At 47.1% G+C, this 18,906-nt stretch overlaps 1 pseudogene; it reads right to left on the bottom strand.

Annotated features, from left to right (window-relative positions):
* Positions 1 to 3,515: 3,515 nt before the first annotated feature.
* LOC133824211 (glyceraldehyde-3-phosphate dehydrogenase GAPCP1, chloroplastic-like) lies at positions 3,516 to 18,898 on the bottom strand (annotated as a pseudogene).
* Positions 18,899 to 18,906: the final 8 nt, after the last annotated feature.

The following is an 18,906-nucleotide window of genomic DNA, read 5'->3' as shown; positions in this document are numbered from 1 at the left end:
TGTACAATTTCTGAATGTGTAAATTACTTTTGTTTTTGTGGCTTGAAAAGCTTGTTTGCATTTTATTATGGAGATTTCTGTTGAAATCAGTAAGGCAGAGTGAGTTTCACTTATTTTAGATAGATTTTCCTTTGATTGAAAACCTTATAGTAATTTTTGAGGAACCAAAAACTAGAGAGAACTACTGAAATTCCTCATTATTAATCAATAGACAGTGCTGGTATAGACCAAAACCCTAAACATTACAAGGTTGAGTTAGATTGAGAGGCTCCCCTTTCCCAAAGATTTCCAAATTCTTCTCTAAGTAAATATCACTCTCTATCTACAATAACTTCCCAACCTAACAGCCCAGAAAACTTCTAACACAAGTCTTTCTTATTGGAGGCTTATCTAAATGCTTATCTAGTTAATGTTTTTATGAACTTGTGTTGGCTCTGCAAAATTAGCTGGACAGCATGAGCACCTGCCATTTGTCTTCGCAGCTCTTGTTTACTTCAGTCTACTGAATATTTGCTCAAACTGGCTGTTAATATATATTTAAGACAGGAAATAGCAGCTTCACTCTACTCTCTTCTCTGCTTCCTGTTGTCGTTGGTGGCCTTTCATTTCTTAGCAACATTTTACAAAATCTTGATGTTTTGTTTCAGGTTAATTATGGCAACTTCATGCATGGGCTTATGAAAGAAAACATTCAGCTGAACATGAAAGTTCTGTCTGAGTTATCTATGCATGAACCATACAGTTTCAAGTTTTGGCTGAATTTCATTTTTTTTTATGATAGAATGCATGTGAGCAACAACCATAATTACAAGCAAAATTATTAGATCTTAGTTTTCCAGCGATACAAGTAACTTGGCACTGGTCTATGTTGTGCCTTGACCACCATTTTTTGTTAATTCTGCTGGTTTATTTTCTATCCATTTAATTGTCTCTAGTTCAAGAGATTCTAGTGTTGTTTTTAATTTAAAAATCAGATTCTAAAATGGTAGCCACTAACTAATTGGGTTTGGATCAAAGACAAGATTTTAGCTTGGGTTATGGCAATTTTGTTATGGCAATTAAATCTAATCTATACATATGGAAATAATGAAAACAATATGACTAAATGAAAAATCTAATCTATACATATAATGAAAAATCTAATCTATACATAAAAAAGCTTACCTAACCATCTATCAATACCAAGTCAAAAAATTCAAACAACACAATAAGTTTTCTTCCTTATATCACCGCAGCACACAAACAAATTTTCCAGAACCTACTTCTCTAATACACACAAGTTTTCAACCTTCCGTTATCACCGCAGCACACAATTTCAATCTCGGAACCTACTTCTTTATGGATGAATATTTAAGATATTCAAACTCCTCTAACATTTTTAAGATATTAATAATAAGAGTTAAAAGAACAAATTTCGTACCTCTTGCAAATTAACTTTGCAATGCTCCTTGCCAATTCGATCCACAACCTAAAGAATATAATCAATACCTAAAATATTAATATAAAATTAAAATTTGTCAATAGATATTAAAACAGCCTTTGAAAGCAAAAATTTATCTAATTCAATCTTAAAATTTAGGGATAAAATATATACACAAATTTACTTTAAAGGCATTTTAAGTATGACTTAGTAAATTTTGACAAAATGGATAGGAGAGTGTACCTATTTCACACAATACAACAGTAAGTTTTGATCATTTTCTAAATATATGGGATTAAATGGTACTTTTTGCATAATTGAATTTTTTCTTTCCGGGGATGATTGAGATGTCATTATCCAATAATTTTTTTTCTAGGGGACATTTATAATCTAATAGAAATTATAGAGTATATACTGAATATACTCTGGCTGAAATTACAGAGAGAAATTGAAAAAGTAAAGGCTGAACTGAAAAAAGAATTTGAGATGAAAGATTTGGGTGCTGCAAAACTAATTTTGGGTATAGATTTCTGGTTTATGGTGGAGCTGGAAACGAATATAGGACAGCTGCTATAGAAGGTTTTGTTGACTCATATTTTGCAGGCTGTCTAGAAATTAGAAAATCACTTGCAGGTTATGTTTTGGTAGTTTTCGGTACAACTGTTAGCTGGAAAGCCAGTTTGCAAAAGATGGTTGCTTTATCTACTACAAAAGCTGAACATATAGCTTTAACAGAAATTGTCAAGGAAGCTATATGGCTGGTATATATACTGTTGAGTTGGAGAATTTGTTAGTTATTTTGGTCCAGTCAGCAATCTTTTATGTTTACAACCATTCTTGTAAAGCAGTTAGTTATGTTTCGTTATGTTTCGTTATGTTTACTACTGCTATATATACTATTGAGTTGTATACTTTTACATATAGTTTTTTAGAAACTTTTCCTTGTAATTCAGTAAAAAAATCTGTAACTGAGAGAAGAGAGATTTGTACTGAAAGAAGAAGGATGTTCTAATAAAAGTGGCTGCCTGTGGATGTAGCTTAGAGTTCTAAGTTTTGACTCTAATTAGGACCACGTAATTCTTGGAGTTGTGTTTTAACTGGTTTGATTTCTTGTGTATTTCTTCTAACTGGTTTGTTCTTGTGACTGTTTATTTGGATCAAATTGTGTTTGTGCAAGTTGTTGTGATCTCTGGTCTTGGCTCTACATGTTTTAATAAATTACTTTATGAACTATATATCAAAAAGATATTTGATCAATATCTTGATTGAGGTTTGACTCATTCTCCTTGCATATTATTCCAAGTACTGCTTCTTCAGGGTAGGCTATCTAATGGACAATACATAGCATTAAAAAGACTCTCCAAGATTGCAAGACAATTTTTTCATTACAGGAAGGAATTAAGAGAAAGTAGAAAGATAAGCCAAACAACAAGCGTGGTGGTCCTCATAGTCACAGCATGGGTTATATCAATAAGATTGTCCATAATTTTTCAATCTATATCAAATACATTTTATCATATAGATTATATACATTGGAACAAGCAACAAGCATCTTTCATTTTTATTCTTTTCCTTTCCAACTAGGGTTGCTAACAATTCTTGGCTCAATTCAAAACATGCCAAAAAAACAACATGGAAATAATTTTATTCCATTCTAATCCCAAGTAAGCCAAGTTGTCTAAACATGTTTTCTGTGGTGATAGGAGACCAAAATATCAGAGTATGCAAAACAAAAGATGATCAGTGATTATTTAGGTGACAATGGACCCCATAAAATTGACTAAAGATATGATCTTGAAAGCAATGGTGGAAGTGCAACAAAGAACCATTAATAAAAAAACACACACACACACAGAGAAAGTTATCACTTTGTATGAGATGAATTGACAAGACTGAAATGAAAGGATATAGAACCAAGAGAGGGAGATAGTTGATTGGCAAGGCCACAAAATTAACCATTGGTAAGCAATTGAAGGCAAGTTGTACAAGGTAGTTGTACAAGGTCTTATGGTAAAGGTAGAGGATATGCTTAGAAAAATTACATCATCCAAATGTTAAAAAACAGATTTTAACAGATAACAACATAACTACTATTAGTTTCCCCAATCTGATCTTGTTTTTTTCAATGGATTTTTCTGGGCCATTTAAAAAAACTAGTTAAGAGAATATTAGCAAGATGAAAACAGACTTCTTACGCATGACATTGCCAATAGTTCCATCAGTGTAATTAAAATGTATTAAAAATACACATCAAAGAAATTATACCTTGTGTCACCAACAAAATCATTGGAGACAACGTCTTCATCTGTGTACCCAAGAATGCCTTTAAGTGGTCCCTCTGATGCATACCTAGATCACCAATCACAAAACAAAAATTAAAAATAAGACAATTACACACTTAGACAAACGCAAGAGGAGAGGAATAAATGCAATGATTAGATACTTCACAAAGAATGCATGAACATACTTTATGGCTACCTTGACATCTTCATAGGAAGCACTCTTCTCAAGTCGACAAGTTAGGTCCACCACCGAGACATTAGGAGTTGGAACACGGAAGGCCATTCCAGTAAGTTTTCCATTCAGTTCTAGGAGAACCTTTCCAACAGCCTATAGTTCCAAAAAAATAAATAATAAACATAATAATAAGAATAAGAATCAAACCACATTAAAACCAGCATTGTTTAGATTTCCCTATGAATTTAGATTTCACTACCTTTGCAGCACCAGTAAAACTAGGAATGATATTTTGTCCAGCTCCACGGCCTCCTCTCCAATCCTTCATTGATGGGCCATCAACAGTCTTCTATGTTGCTGAACATTAGAAACAAGAGTCAAGTAACCAACTTGTAAACTATTCTCCTATTATAGAAAATGTTTACCGAGTTTTTCGGAAACGAATATAAATAGAATAATAAAAAGATAAGAACTATAGAAGTGCTGAAATGTAACTAAACAAACAGTGTTTTTTACGTGGTTCAGGCGTTAACAAGCCCTAGTCCACGAGTCGATGTTATTATACTTGGAAAGGATTACAGTAAGATGGCTGGTGTACAAGAACTTCACACCCTCACAATGTTTCTCTCGGGTTCTCTTGAAGAAGATGAAGCTAGAGAGATTTTAGTAGAGTTCTTGCTATGTGATTTGTTGGCCGTCCCCCTTCTTGTAAAATGAAGGGGTCTTTATAGCTAGGGTTTCGGATTAGGGTTTTTCTCTACGTACATGAGTCTTAATTACACCAGCCATAAATAGGGGATACAATTACTGTAGTAGCATGGCTACAAGACTCTATGTGGGTATATTTACGTGAAACTATGGGGAATACACAAAGTCAGTCGTCTTTTCCAAGTTGTCAGCGGAACAGTAGGCGAAAAGGTACCCTTAGGCGTGCTGGGATGTGTGCGGCTTTGTCCTGTCGGGCGTGTCAGGCGGGATCCTGTGTCAGGTGGATATCATTCCAAATATGCCTCCTCCATGACTCGACCACTTGGTTTTGTTCCGTGCGAGGCACGGAACTGTTTCCGCGAAGACCGCTTGAAGAGCTTCTCCTGGAAGGGGCTTCCCCGAAGGATACCCCTTAGGGAGTCCGGGAGGGTTGACGAGTTTCCGTGTCGTATTTGCTTGGAAGAGTAATCCGGACACTAAACAGCAGAGGCGAAGCCTTTCTGTCCATCCGCGAGCTCTGGTCACCTACCGTGAAAGACATCGGTAATTCTGCTTCCCCGAGGATATCAATCTAAACGCTATCCAGAAATCTGGATAACATTTACCCCCCAAGGTCACAGAGCTTTGAGAGATCCGGGAGCTTGTACAGTCCTCTGGGTATTTCGGTTTCTTAGATTAGGCGAGGGGCCACTTTCTGTGTTCCCAGAAGGGTTCCTTTTTCCCGCCTGAGTGTTAGTATGAAAAAGAAAGGGAATTTCTTCTGTTTGAACTCAAGTACTCAAGTGCGGCAAGGACCATGCGTCATGCTGGGGATGGTTCTGCGACCAAGACGTGTGCGTGAGGCGACTGGTTGGGTATGCGTGCGTCAGTCATCTGAGTAATGATTTGACGGTCTTTAATGGTACTCCGGGCCCGAGGTGGTATAATGATGGGAAATAAATACTTTATTCCCATCCGAGGAGTCATAAATAGGATCGTCGCTTCATCTCCAACCGTTGGATCTGATGCACACGGAATGGGAAGATTGGGACCGTCCATTTGAGGAAGTCGAAACGACTTCTTCCCTGCTATAAAAACGAGCGAACGGACCTTTCTTCCTCTTTACGCTTTCAAATTCTCTATCTTTCGGATTTTCAGATTTCCAAACCTTCAAACTCTCAGGCTTCCAAACTTCTGTTCCTTCGAACTTGCCACTTCTTTTGGTAAGGGATCTAGAAACTTTTCTTTTGATTTGGCAGTGGGTTTATTCGCCGAAGTTCATGATTTGAATCGCCGTTCGTCTTTGCAGCTTTTACTTCTCGCGATCGTGATGTGCAGTGATCCGGTTACTCCTTCAACCTCCAACTACCCGAATACCAGTAAGTATTTCTACTTTGCTCTTTCCTCCCAAACCTTAGGTTGTTGGTAGTTGTTAGAGTTGAGGTTTCTGCCATTATTGCCTATGTGCATGGGTGAATAGGGCTTTGGTAGGCATGTGATTGATGTGAGTCGATAAGTAGCCTTTTTTGCATGCTTTGACGATTTGCGTTTGGAAAGTCGTTCCTTGTTTTGCTGTTTTAGGGCATAAGCATGAACGCCTTTAGGGTGTCTTTCTCTGGAAAAACACTTCTTTTGGTGGGCTTAGGCTCGGAGTCTGAGTCTGGTTCCTTGCTGCCCTTCGGGTGGCATGGTGCCAACCCCTCGGCAAGCTCGGTGGGAGCCTCTCCAAGCAGTTTTCGGGGGGGGTCTCCCCGACGCCTTTGATACCACTAGGGTATGACAAGGGTACTGACTGCTTAGAGTGTTTTCTTCTTTGTTTCTTTTGTTCAGTGACGAACATCTCAAAGGAACAACTCCTCGCTATCGCGGAGGCTGATTCTGCCCAGGAGAAGGGTTCCCCTGTCGCTGGCGCAAAGGGGAAAGGAAAAGCAAAAGTGGTCGCGGCTAGCCCACCGACTTCCAATAGTTCAATCTGGGAGATGGACCAGAAGCCGAAACTTTTCAGGAATTATGGCATGCTGGAGCTGTATTCCTCCGAGGCAGGCCCGAAGAACATCCCAGGTCTGATGTGGCACCGTCAGTCGGTGCTGGGCGAGTCGGCTAGCCAGAGTCACGAGGGCTTTGGTGCCTGGAGCTGGGCACACATAGTGTGTGGGGCGCACTTGCCCCTAAGAAGTTACTTTGCCAATTTCTGTGTGAAGGCGGGGATTGCCCCCTTCCAGTTGATTCCTCCCAGCTACAAGCTCCTAGCGGGGTGGTTCATCTTTTGCAAGTCCCGGAAACTGGAAGCTCCTACCCCGGAGGAGGTGCTGTACTTCTACGGGTTGAAGTCTCAGCCTATGAGGGGTCATTCAGACAAGGTGGGGTTTTACAGGCTGGAAAGGCACCCGGACGTGATGTGCCCCACCTGTCATACCGCGAGGGTTCCAGACCTCCGGGAGTACTGGTTCCTGACGACTGGCTTCCCGCTGAAGAGGGTGCCAGCCCTATCTTTGGACTTCAAAATCCTTGGTAAGTGCTCCTTCCTCTCCTTTTCAACTTTGTTTCTTTGCGTTTGATTTGCCTTTTGGGAGGATCTCTAATGCTTGTATTTGAATTTTGCAGAAGTCGTTTCGTGGACACCTCGCTCTGCGGAGATGATAAGGAGGTCCAAGTTCTATGAAGGGCTTTCTGAGGAAGAGTTGAAAGTGGAGGGACTTGTGACCTCCGAATCTTTGAGGGAGTATGGGCTACTCGCCTCTTTCCAAAACATCGAGCCAGTGAGTGGCAGGGGGCAAAGTCAGGTGTCAGCTGACATCCGGGAGCAGATTGCCCTGGAGCTATCCAAGGTGATCACCCAAGCAGCCCGGGACGAAAATACTTTATCTCCTAGCTGGGCGGAGAGGTTCCCCGACCCCCAGCCGAAGGAAGAGGAGATCGAGGCTCGCCACGCCGCGGCTTACCCTAACGAAGGGGCTCCGGGGGCTAGTACCTCCGGGAGAGGTAAGACTAGTTTTCGATTGATCCACACCCCCAGCCTGTCTGAGGTTTCCTGGACCTCTCAGATGGGGTTCGATCCCCGCTTCCTTAGGCTAGATCCGCGTAGGATACCCTTTGACAGATATTGCGATAGGGTAGATGAGCTCCTCGGGTGTCTGAGTGACGGTAGTCTGCCAGAAGGTGTCATCATGGTTGACCCTTCTTCCCTCAGCATGTCATTCCCGGACTTCAAGGAGTACGGGAGCTTCCTGGAGCAGGAAGCGGTGTTTTGTTTTGCTCGGGGAAGGCCATCCACGTTTCTCGTGCATGGTCGTCCCTTTCAAACTTTTATTTTTTCTTGTTTCTTGTTCCCTGCTGGCGGGCTTGCTTGTGCTTTTATGTTGTTGATTGTCTTGTCTTCCGCTTATCTTCTTTCTCATTGCTTGTTGGTTTGTTAACCTTGCTTTGTATGCTTCTTGCAGAGTATCCAGAAGCCAAGATGTTGGGGAGGGTTACTTTGCTCATTAAGAAGGCTGCCACCAGCCAAGACCCGTCCACGGGGAAAGGACGGAAGACCAAGGCTGGTAGGGGAGGTAAAGCTGCCACCCCCAAGAAGACAAGCGGCGAGGTGCAAGCGTCTCCGGGGGTAGAGAAGTCTTCTGCTGACGGGCCTTCCGAGACTATGATGGTCTCGAGTAGCAGCAGCGACGGGGAAGGGCTTGTGTTCCCCGTGAAGACAACTGGGGTGAGCAAGCGTCCCGGAGAAGATGCTGAAGGCGCTAACAAGAAACGCCTTAGACACTCTTCTCCTGGTCGAAGGCAACAACAACAGCAACGACAGCAACCACAACTACAACAACAGCAGCAACAAGAACAACAGAGACAATCACCAACGTCACAGCGGCAGCAACAACAACATCCAAACCAGCAGCAGCAACAAGGGCAATTACTTCCGCTGCCGCAGCAGCAAAAGCAACAGACCGGGGCCTTAATACCCCGTCTGCCTCCTCCTCCAGCCCAAAAGGGGTCCACCCTTTCGGGGTCTCCTTCTTCTCAGTCAAGAAACCTTCCTCTGCCTGGCCTGAAGTTCCACTTCCCGCAGAAACCAACCCGTTTCCCTGCTGCCCTCCTGGAGGGTGTAAGACGGGCCGATAATTTTTTGAAGAGACGGTTGGAGGCTGAGAAGGCCATTACCCAGGGAAGGGCAGACAACTTGTCTGCCGTGAAGAGAGCTGAGTTGGCCGAGGGGGTGAGGTCTCTTCACCCGGCCGGGGCGGTTTTGGATGGCCCAGCCTTGGAGAAGAGGCTGGTACCTAGGCTTGGACGTGCATTGGCGCCGTTCGGAGCGGAGATGATGGAGGACATGGCCCTGAGCTTGTGCGAGCTCAATTCTGAGAAATGGGCCATCAGTAGCAGTAAGGATCCGCTGTTGCTGACACATGCCGTGAAGCAGCAATTGTCCGGGGTAAGCCGTCAGTTGTTGTGTTTTGGGATCATCTGTCTTTTGGTCCGGCTTAACTCATTCTGTTGTCTTTCCTTGCAGGCCTCTATGATCGCGGAACGCTCGTTCCGGGAGGTTGGTGCAGTTCTGGTTCAGCTGGAGGAGAGCCAGCTGGCTCGCCAGGCCTTGGAGGCGGAGAAGCAGAATCTGACCCAACAGGCCTTGGAGGCTTCGGAGAAGATTGATCAGGTCCGGCGCACGGCTGAGGGAGAGGCGGACAAGAAATATCTTGCCAAATATCAAGAGTACCGGGCCAAGGCAGAGAATGAGTTCAGACAGCGGTCGGATGAGATGAAGGCCGAAAACTCCAAGCTCCGGGAAGAGCTGTCCCAAGCAAGGGTGGAGAAGGACACCTTGGAAGCCCGCTTGCAATCAAAAAATGATCTCCTCCTTAAGCAGCAAGAGGAATATTCCACTCTTCAGAGTAAGCTGCACGAGGAGGAGCAATTTCATAAGAGGAGCAAGGATCTCGTGTCTATGCTGGAGTTGGGGCTCGCCGAGAAGGATAAGGAGATCGGGGCCTTGCAATTCACTGCTAGGGGGCATGTGACCGAGAAGCAATCCGTGCTGAGCCAAAATAGGGAGCAGCGCAAGGAGATTGATTCTCTTAAGGGAGAGCGGGATGCCTCCAAGGCCGAGATGGACAAACTAAGGGCCCAATTAGCTGCCGCGGAGGCACAGCTGGCAACCTCCGAGGCGGAGCGCTTGAAGGAGAAGGAGGATGCCGAGGTGATACTGAACAGGACGATTAATATATCGCATGTGGTCCTCATGCATCAACTCTGGAAAGTGAACCCGGAGGTACTAGGCTATCTGGGAGAGGATGCCGACGCCATGAGGGAGAAGCTACAGGTGTGGGATCAAGGCCCAGAGGTGTACGTCCAAACTTACAACATTGACGAACGCGCTGGAGCCCCTGAGGCAGGAGATCCCGGAGAGGCGGGGACCTCTAAACCTTCTCGTGACGAAGTTCCGCCTTCCAATGCGGTCGTGGAAGCTGCAGCCACCCCCAATGCTTGAAGGGGTTTTATCTTTAATTACTTTTCATTTGAGTTTTTCTTTGGGGCGAAGCTCCTTGTACTTTTTTCTCATTGCAGACATATTTACCATAATGATAGCATTCTCCTTTCTTTTCTGCCGAGTTCTTTATTTTTCTTTGCGTTTAGGGTAGACTTTTATACGGTAGAAACTGTTGTAGGGGCGCATGAGGTTTTGGTTCCAACGGCCAGAACCTATGCACTTCCCACTTGAAGTTCTAACGGCTGATGTCTTTTCCCACGTAGTTTCTAGGTTACGAAGGTTTCCTGGTTCCAACGGCCAGGCTCCTTTCACCGTATTTTAGCTTTCCTAAGGCAAATAGCCAATCCCGGGACTTGTAGTTATACTATTCGCTGGGATTGCTAAGGTGAGCCGTTCCATGGCTCGGAACGGGAGTTATTTTGGTGAGCGTCGCTAGACTTAAGGTTAGATCTTTGCGAAGCAAAACTAACTGTCGTTGCGAACCTCATGGTGGCCGACTTCAGGGACCTGGCATGGAGCCCTGCGAGGCAAGGCTCGTTGCTGTCGGGGAAATTGCCACGCCCACCAGGTGTGATCCCGGAGCAGGGGCTTTGCGAAGCAAGGCCTGCTGTGAGTGGGGGATCGACCATGTCTGCTCCTGGAGCTGAAACTTGCAGTGGTCGAGGGGTTCGCCATGCATTATTTTGTGAGATCCGGAGCTGAAGCCTGCGAAGCAAGGCTTACAACGGTCGCGGATCTTGCCATCTTTCGCCTTGCGGGACCCGGAGCTGGAGCTTGCGAAGCAAAGCTCTACAGCGGTCGCGGATCTTGCCATCTTTCGCCTTGCGGGACTCAAAGCTGAAGCTTGCGAAGCAAAGCTCTACAGCGATCGCGGAGTATTCTGCAAAGGACTTGTCAGGGAGTTGGGGGTGTTTCGGCGTAGCTCTCTGAACGTGCCCCAACCCCCAATCCTGTTCATCGCTGGGCTACACAGGAGATAATTTTCATGATGCATAATGGCATGCATTTTAATGGAAATTTTCACATAAGCACATAATGCACATATGACACGTAATGCAAGCATGTTCATGGCAGCAAATAAACCTAAGCTTAACAATTTAAACATTTCAAACAATTTAAAATTTTCAAACACAATGCTAGCACATAAGTGGTGTTCTGTGTATGTTTTGTTCAAGGGGCGTATGGCTATGCCTTAGCCATGTATACCCCCCCAAGTGAGCGTGGGGTCCGGACGTCTCCGGATCGCGTGGTCACTTGTTAAAACGCAGCTTTGAACACAGGGATAAAAAGTGCAGTAAAAGTGGAGTGAATCTCTCCGTGTTTCATTAAATTAGCCTGCTAGGCACGTGTTTTACAACAGGGAGGATTATTTCCACATTTTTCACTTTTGCTAATTTCACCAAGGACTTCCGACTAGATGGTCCGGGGCCTACTGGTAGTAACGGCGGAGGTGCTCCGCGTTCCAGGCGCGCGGGACTTTAGATCCGTCGAGTCTCTTTAAGTGATACGTCCCATGGCCCACTTTTTCTTGGACTTCATAGGGGCCTTCCCAGTTGGGTCCGAGGACTCCCACTCCCGGATCCTGCGTAGCAGGAAATACTCTCCGTAGGACAAGATCCCCAACTTCGAATGTACGGCTCTTGACTCTCGTGTTAAAGTGTCGGGCTATCTTGCCTTGGTACATTTTTAGTTGGACCTGCGACTGCTCCCGGAGCTCTTCGATCATGTCCAGGGACTCCTGGAGAAGGGCGTGGTTCCGGGTAGGGTCATAGGTGTCCTGCCTGTGAGAGGGGATCATAGTTTCTACTAGGATGACGGCCTCGCAACCGAAGGTCATGGAATAAGGTGTGTGCCCCGTCGAAGTTCTCTCTGTTGTGCGATAGGCCCAAAGTACTCGCGGAAGTTCTTCCGGCCAGTGAGCCTTGCAGGCTTGGAGTTTTTTCTTCAACGTGGTCTTTAATATATTGTTTACAGCCTCCACTTGCCCATTAGCCTGGGGTCTGGCGACTGCGGAAAAGCTTTTGATAATTCCATGCGAAGCACAGAAGTTCGTGAAGTGTTCACTGTCAAATTGCTTCCCGTTGTCGGACACAATTTTTCGTGGAAGCCCAAAACGACACACTATATTCCTGATGACAAAATCCAGTGCTTTTTTAGATGTGACCATGTTCATAGGTTCAACTTCAGCCCATTTGGTGAAGTAGTCTACCGCGACTATGGCATACTTCACTCCACCCTTTCCAGTTGGAAGGGAACCTACTAGGTCAATGCCCCAAACGGCGAACGGCCAGGGGCTGGTCATTAAGGTAATTTCTGTAGGCGGCGCTCGCGGAACCTTGGCGTACCTTTGGCACTGCTCACATTTTCTGACATAATCCACACAATCCTTCTTCATGGTGGGCCAGAAGTATCCTTGTCGAAGGATCTTTTTGGAGAGGCTCAGCCCGGAGGTATGATCGCCACAGAAGCCTCCGTGAACCTCATGGATGATGGCGCTGACTTCGGTTCCGGCAACACACCTAAGGAAGGGTATGGACAACCCCCTGCGGTAAAGCTTTCCATCCATAACCACGTATCGGGGAGCTTGATATTGGAGCTTCCTTGCGTCAGCTTTATCAGTGGGGAGCTCTCCGGTGGTGAGAAATCTGAGGATGGGTCCTATCCAGGAATGGGAATGGTCGATGATGGCATTTACCCTCTGTGTCTCGGTAGTGGGTGCTTCTAAGTGCCCGATGGGCACCAGGCCATACTGTTCGATCTTCGGGTCCGTTGCAAGCTTGGCCAGCGTGTCCGCGAGTGAGTTCTGGTCCCGGGGGACCTGGCGGATTTGGTAGCCTTTGAAATGCTGCAGTAGGCCGCGGGAGAGAGACACGTAGGCAGCCATTTTTTCGCCTTTCGTCTGGTATTCCCCGGATATTTGGTTTACCACAAGTAGGGAGTCGCTGTATACTTCGATTTTTTGGGCTCCGACTTCTCTGGCCAGTCGTAATCCAGCTAACATGGCTTCATGTTCTGCCTCGTTGTTGGATGCTGGGAACGCGAAACGGATGGCGCTCTGGAGCTGATGCCCTTGGGGGGATACTAGGATGACCCCTGCTCCAGCTCCTTTTTCATTTGAGGCTCCGTCTACGTAGACCTTCCAGGTGGGAAGTTCCGGGACTGGATCTTCCGGGAGGTCATTCATTCCCGAGCATTCCACAATAAAGTCCGCGAGAGCTTGACCTTTTATGGAAACACGTGGTTGGTAGTGGACGTCGAACTGGCTCAGTTCCATGGCCCACTTAAGCAATCTGCCAGAAGACTCGGGTTTTTGCAAGACTTGTCGGAGAGGGTGATTGGTGAGTACTTTGATGGTGTGCGCCTGGAAATATGGCCTTAGCTTCCGCGAAGAAATTAGCAAGCAGAGGGAGAGCTTTTCGATCATTGAATATCTGGACTCGGCGTCCAATAACCTCTTGCTTACGTAATACACAGGGAGCTGGATACGGCCATCTTCCCGGACGAGAGCGGCACTCACTGCGTGCTCAATCACAACTAAGTATAAAAACAACGCCTCTCCTTCGACAGGTTTGGACAGAATGGGAGCTCGGGTTAAATGTTCCTTGAGGTGTTGGAAGGCTGCTTCGCATTCGGGGGTCCACTCGAACTTCTTGTTTACTCGCAACACATTGAAGAAGGGGATACACTTGTCAGTGGCCTTGGATACGAAGCGGCTGAGAGCAGCTATCCTTCCGGTAACGCTCTGGACATCCTTATGCTTCTGGGGGGAAGGCATATCTATGAACGCCTTAATTTTCTCAGGGTTGGCTTCCACTCCGCGGGAGCTGACAATGAAACCGAGGAACTTCCCAGACGAGACCCCGAAAGTACATTTCTTTGGATTCAGTTTCATTCCGTACTTTCGGATCGCGGCGAAAGCTTCCTCAAGGTCGTCACTGTGGTCCCCGGAGGTCTTGGACTTTACCAACATGTCGTCCACGTACACCTCCATGTTCCTCCCCAGTTGGTCCTTGAACATCCTGTTTACTAGACGCTGGTACGTCGCCCCAGCATTCTTCAAACCGAAAGGCATGACCACGTAACAGTAGACACCCTTGTCCGTGAGGAAGCTGGTGTGTTCCTGGTCTGCGACATGCATCTTGATCTGGTTGTATCCGGAGTACGCATCCATGAAGGATAAGAGTTCGTACCTGGAAGTAGCGTCTACCATCTGATCGATTCGCGGAAGAGGGAAACAATCTTTCGGGCAGGCTTTGTTTAGGTCCGTGAAGTCAATGCACATTCTCCAGGACCCATCGGGTTTTGGGACCAGAACTGGGTTGGCCAACCACACGGGATAGTGTGACTCCTGGAGAAAGCCTATGGACATCAACTTGTCCACTTCAGCTTTGACGGCTTCGGCCCTCACTGGGTCTAACGGCCTCCTCTTTTGGCGAACTGGAGTTGCAGATGGGTCTATGTTGAGTGCGTGGCATGCAACATTAGGATTAATCCCCGTCATATCAGCGTGGCACCATGCCAGGATATCCTGATTGTTCTTAACAGTGGCCACGATCTTATCTCGAATGGCCGATGGCAGGTTTTTCCCCACCTGAATGACTTTGGTGGGATCTTCCGGGTTGAGGATCACCTTTTCGACTTCTTCCATCGGCTCTATCGCTTTCTCGATTCCCACTGTTGGGTCGAGTTCGTCAAAGTATGCCTCTTGAGCACCCCCAGTTTCTGGTAATTCTTCTGCCAAAGGCATGGCAGCAACTGTCTCCTGGACCGTGTAGACGGATCGGACGGAGACGTTCTAACAGCTTCGTGCACTTCGTTGGTCTCCTCGGAGGGTGCCGATACGCCCATCGTCGCATGGAAATTTCAAGCATAAGTGGCGTATCGAGGTTATGGCCCCACAATCTATTAGGACCGGCCGGCCTAGGATGGCATTATACGCCATGGGGCAGTCGACCACCACGAATGTGCTGTGCTTGAAGGCACAAGCGTCGCTTTCTCCCCTGAGGGTGACTGGAAGTTGAATTTTGCCTAATGGAATGAGTGCATCCCCATTGAACCCCTGAAGCTGGATGGGGCATGGGGTCAGGTCTGTTTCGGTTAATCCGATCGCGTGGAAGGCCACTTTGAAGAGGATGTTTACGGAGCTTCCGTTGTCGACCAAGATCCGCGAGACCTTCTTATTGGCAATTTGGGCTTCAACCACGAGGGGATCGTTGTGGGGGAAGTGCACATGTTGAGCATCGTCCTCCGTGAAGGTGATGGGAAGGTCCATCATTCGGGGACGTTGAGCAGGTGATTGAACTAAGGCACACATCTCCCCGGTGTGTTCTAACTCCCTCAAGTACCTCTTCTGGGAGTTGCGGGTGCTTCCGGCAAGGTGCGGTCCTCCGGAAATGGTGGCTATGTGTCCGTCAACGGGTGGCGGAGCAAGGCCGGGCGGATATGGGTTGCCCGGTCCTGGAGCCAACAAGGCAATGGGTGCCGGAGCGGTTGGAGCAGGAAGTGCTGGGAACTGAGACTCGGGAGCTTGGGGGTGACCGGCTCCAGGAGCGCCAGCGGTCCCCCTCTGTCCCGGGGAATATGCAGCTCCGTGAACTACCCCCTGTCCGGGATAGATAATGGGTATCCTCACCCACTGACCGAGGTGTCCCGCTCTTGCCAGGGACTCGATCTCATCCTTCAGCTGAAGGCACTCGTTCGTGGTGTGCCCCACGTCTCCGTGGAACTCACACCTCTTATTGGAGTCTCGCGGACGCCTTCCTCCGTGAGACACTTTCGGGGGCTTCCTGTAGTTGACCATATTACAGGTCGCCCGATAGACATTCTCTCGCGAGTCTATCAAACTGGTATACTCCGTGAACTTGGGCTCATAGTCCTTCCGGGGTTTCTTTGAATGGTCTCCCCGGTTGGAGTTTCTTCCGCTTCGTTTGCTCCGCGATTGGCTCAAATTTCGTTCTGGGCCTTCCGCTTGCGGCTGCGGCATGCCAGGAGCGATACTACATCCGGTTTGTACAGCTCCGTACCCAGAGAAATGGGTTTGACTCGGCGTCTGAGCAGACGCGGAAGGCCCATACACACTTGGAGTGAATTGGGCTCCTGGAAGCGTGAGGGCTGGTGCGGGAGCTTGCGAAGCAAAGCTCGGCGCAGTCACGGAAGGCGTTGGAGCCGGGGGAACTCCAAAGGCCTGCTGGTAGGCATTTTCAAGGTTGATGATTCCCTGAGCTTTTGACATGAATTCGGACAGCGTTTCTGCCCGCCTCCTTGCATTTCCCCCCATAGCAGGGAGCCGACAGTAAGGCCCGATTGAAGGGCGATCAGCTTCATGTCATCGCTGACCTTGGTCTTTGCAGCAGCTTCCATCATTCTCTGAATGAAAGCTTTGAGGTTCTCATTGGGTTGCTTCTTGATGTTGGTTAAGGATCCATCCTCCATGTCGTGGTCGCGGGCAGCAATGAACTGCCTCCTGAATGCGGACTGTAACTCCTTCCAACTGTGGATTGATCCGGGAGCTAATCTTTTCCACCAGTCCTCCACGGACTTGGTAAGGGTGAGTGAGAAGCACATGCATTTGGCGTCCTCACTGACACGCGCCACTTGCATCATTTTGTTGTATTTAGCTAGGTGGGTACGCGGGTCTGTCCTCCCATCATATAATTCTATGTGAGGCATTTTGAAGTTATCCGGGAGGGACGTTTCCGCGATCCTCCGAATACATGGTTCCGGGTCTTTCTCCTCAGAGTCTGACAGGGCTCCACTTTGCTTCCGGACCAGCTTGGTCAAGGCAGCAATCTGTTCCTCGAGCCTCTTCGTATCACTCTCCGGGAGGTCACGTCCCCGGAGCTTGTCATTAATATGATTTCGGAGGTCATCTCCGCGAGGCCGGGCCTTTTCTCCTTTGGCCTTTTCATACTTGGCCTCCAACCTTCTTCTTAGGTCCACCGTGGACCAACTGTCTTCGGAGTGCGAGTTTGCAGCCCGACCGTCCTGGTTGACGGAATCACTGGGGCGGTTGTTCCTTCCCCTAGGCCTGGGTGCCTTAGCACCGGGCCCTTTAGGCACGGAGTGCCCCCTTGGGGCTGAAGGACGTCTGGGCTTAGGAGCGCCAGAGACCTTCTGCGCGCGGGGGGGGGGGGCAGTCGGCCTGGTGATTCACGCCTTTAGGAGGTGCAGGGGCGTCAGCGCGTACAGGCTCTCCAACTTTTTCTTTGCCCTTGTTAGGGGCGGCTTTGGATGGTCCAGCAGCGGCTGGATCCGGCATAGCGGCATCAGCACCACCTAAAACAGAGGCGTCCTCGTCCGAGTCGCCTAGGTCTCCGAACTTGCTTTGGAGGCGCTCCATCATGCGCTGCATTTTTTCGGAGAGGCGCTCCTGCTCAGCAAGCTTGGCTTTGGTGACCTCCAGTTCTTCGGCTACTTGGACCAGTTCTGGGTCCTTCTCATAGTAGCAGCCGTCCTTGTAATAACTGTCTTGGACATACTCTTCTTCGTCTTCTAAGTATGTCGTATCTTCGGTATTGACCCGATCCTGGCGGGATGTCGAGTCTTCACCTTGGTAGTCCAAGGGTTCGTTTTGCACCGCATCTTCCATCACAGTATCGGGGTTGACCCTAGCATTTTTGTCAACCGCGGATTTTCTCGTAGTCACCATCTCTTTAGCACGAAGTGAATACAAAAAACGTACACAGAAAAAGGGCTGACTAACAACTTCCTACAGCTCTCAATGAAAGCACCAAAATGTTTACCGAGTTTTTCGGAAACGAATATAAACAGAATAATAAAAAGATAAGAACTATAGAAGTGCTGAAATGTAACTAAACAAACAGTGTTTTTTACGTGGTTCAGGCGTTAACAAGCCCTAGTCCACGAGTCGATGTTATTATACTTGGAAAGGATTACAGTAAGATGGCTGGTGTACAAGAACTTCACACCCTCACAATGTTTCTCTCGGGTTCTCTTGAAGAAGATGAAGCTAGAGATATTTTAGTAGAGTTCTTGCTATGTGATTTGTTGGCCGTCCCCCTACTTGTAAAATGAAGGGGTCTTTATAGCTAGGGTTTCGGATTAGGGTTTTTCTCTACGTACATGAGTCTTAATTACACCAGCCATAAATAGGGGATACAATTACTGTAGTAGCATGGCTACAAGACTCTATGTGGGTATATTTACGTGAAAGTATGGGGAATACACAAAGTCAGTCGTCTTTTCCAAGTTGTTAGCGGAACAGTAGGCGAAAAGGTATCCTTAGGCGTGCTGGAATGTGTGCGGCTTTGTCCTGTCGGGCGTGTCAGGCGGGATCCTGTGTCAGGTGGATATCATTCCAAATATGCCTCCTCCATGACTCGACCACTTGGTTTTGTTCCGTGCGAGGCACGGAACTGTTTCCGCGAAGACCGCTTGAAGAGCTTCTCCTGGAAGGGGCTTCCCCGAAGGATACCCCTTAGGGAGTCCGGGAGGGTTGACGAGTTTCCGTGTCGTATTTGCTTGGAAGAGTAATCCGGACACTAAACAGCAGAGGCGAAGCCTTTCTGTCCATCCGCGAGCTCTGGTCACCTACCGTGAAAGACATCGGTAATTCTACTTCCCCGAGGATATCAATCTAAACGCTATCCGGAAATCTGGATAACAGAAACAAATAAAGTGAAAAACAAACCTATAGTTGCATGAACAGTTGTCATTAAACCTTCAAGAATACCAAATTCCTCATGAACAACCTGTGTAAAGTAATAAGAAAATCACTTAGCGGATAACTAAAAAGCATAATAGCTAAAACCAAAAGCACAAGGATATTTAACCAGATGCATTCATAAATTCAAAACCTTTGTTGCACGAATGCTCTTGCCATGGACGTCGTTCATCGTGCCTA

Source organism: Humulus lupulus, chromosome 3 (assembly GCF_963169125.1).
Source record: "Humulus lupulus chromosome 3, drHumLupu1.1, whole genome shotgun sequence".
NCBI lineage: Eukaryota > Viridiplantae > Streptophyta > Magnoliopsida > Rosales > Cannabaceae > Humulus > Humulus lupulus.
The sequence above is the reverse complement of the archived record's forward strand: the minus strand, read 5'-3'. Positions and strand labels throughout refer to the sequence as shown.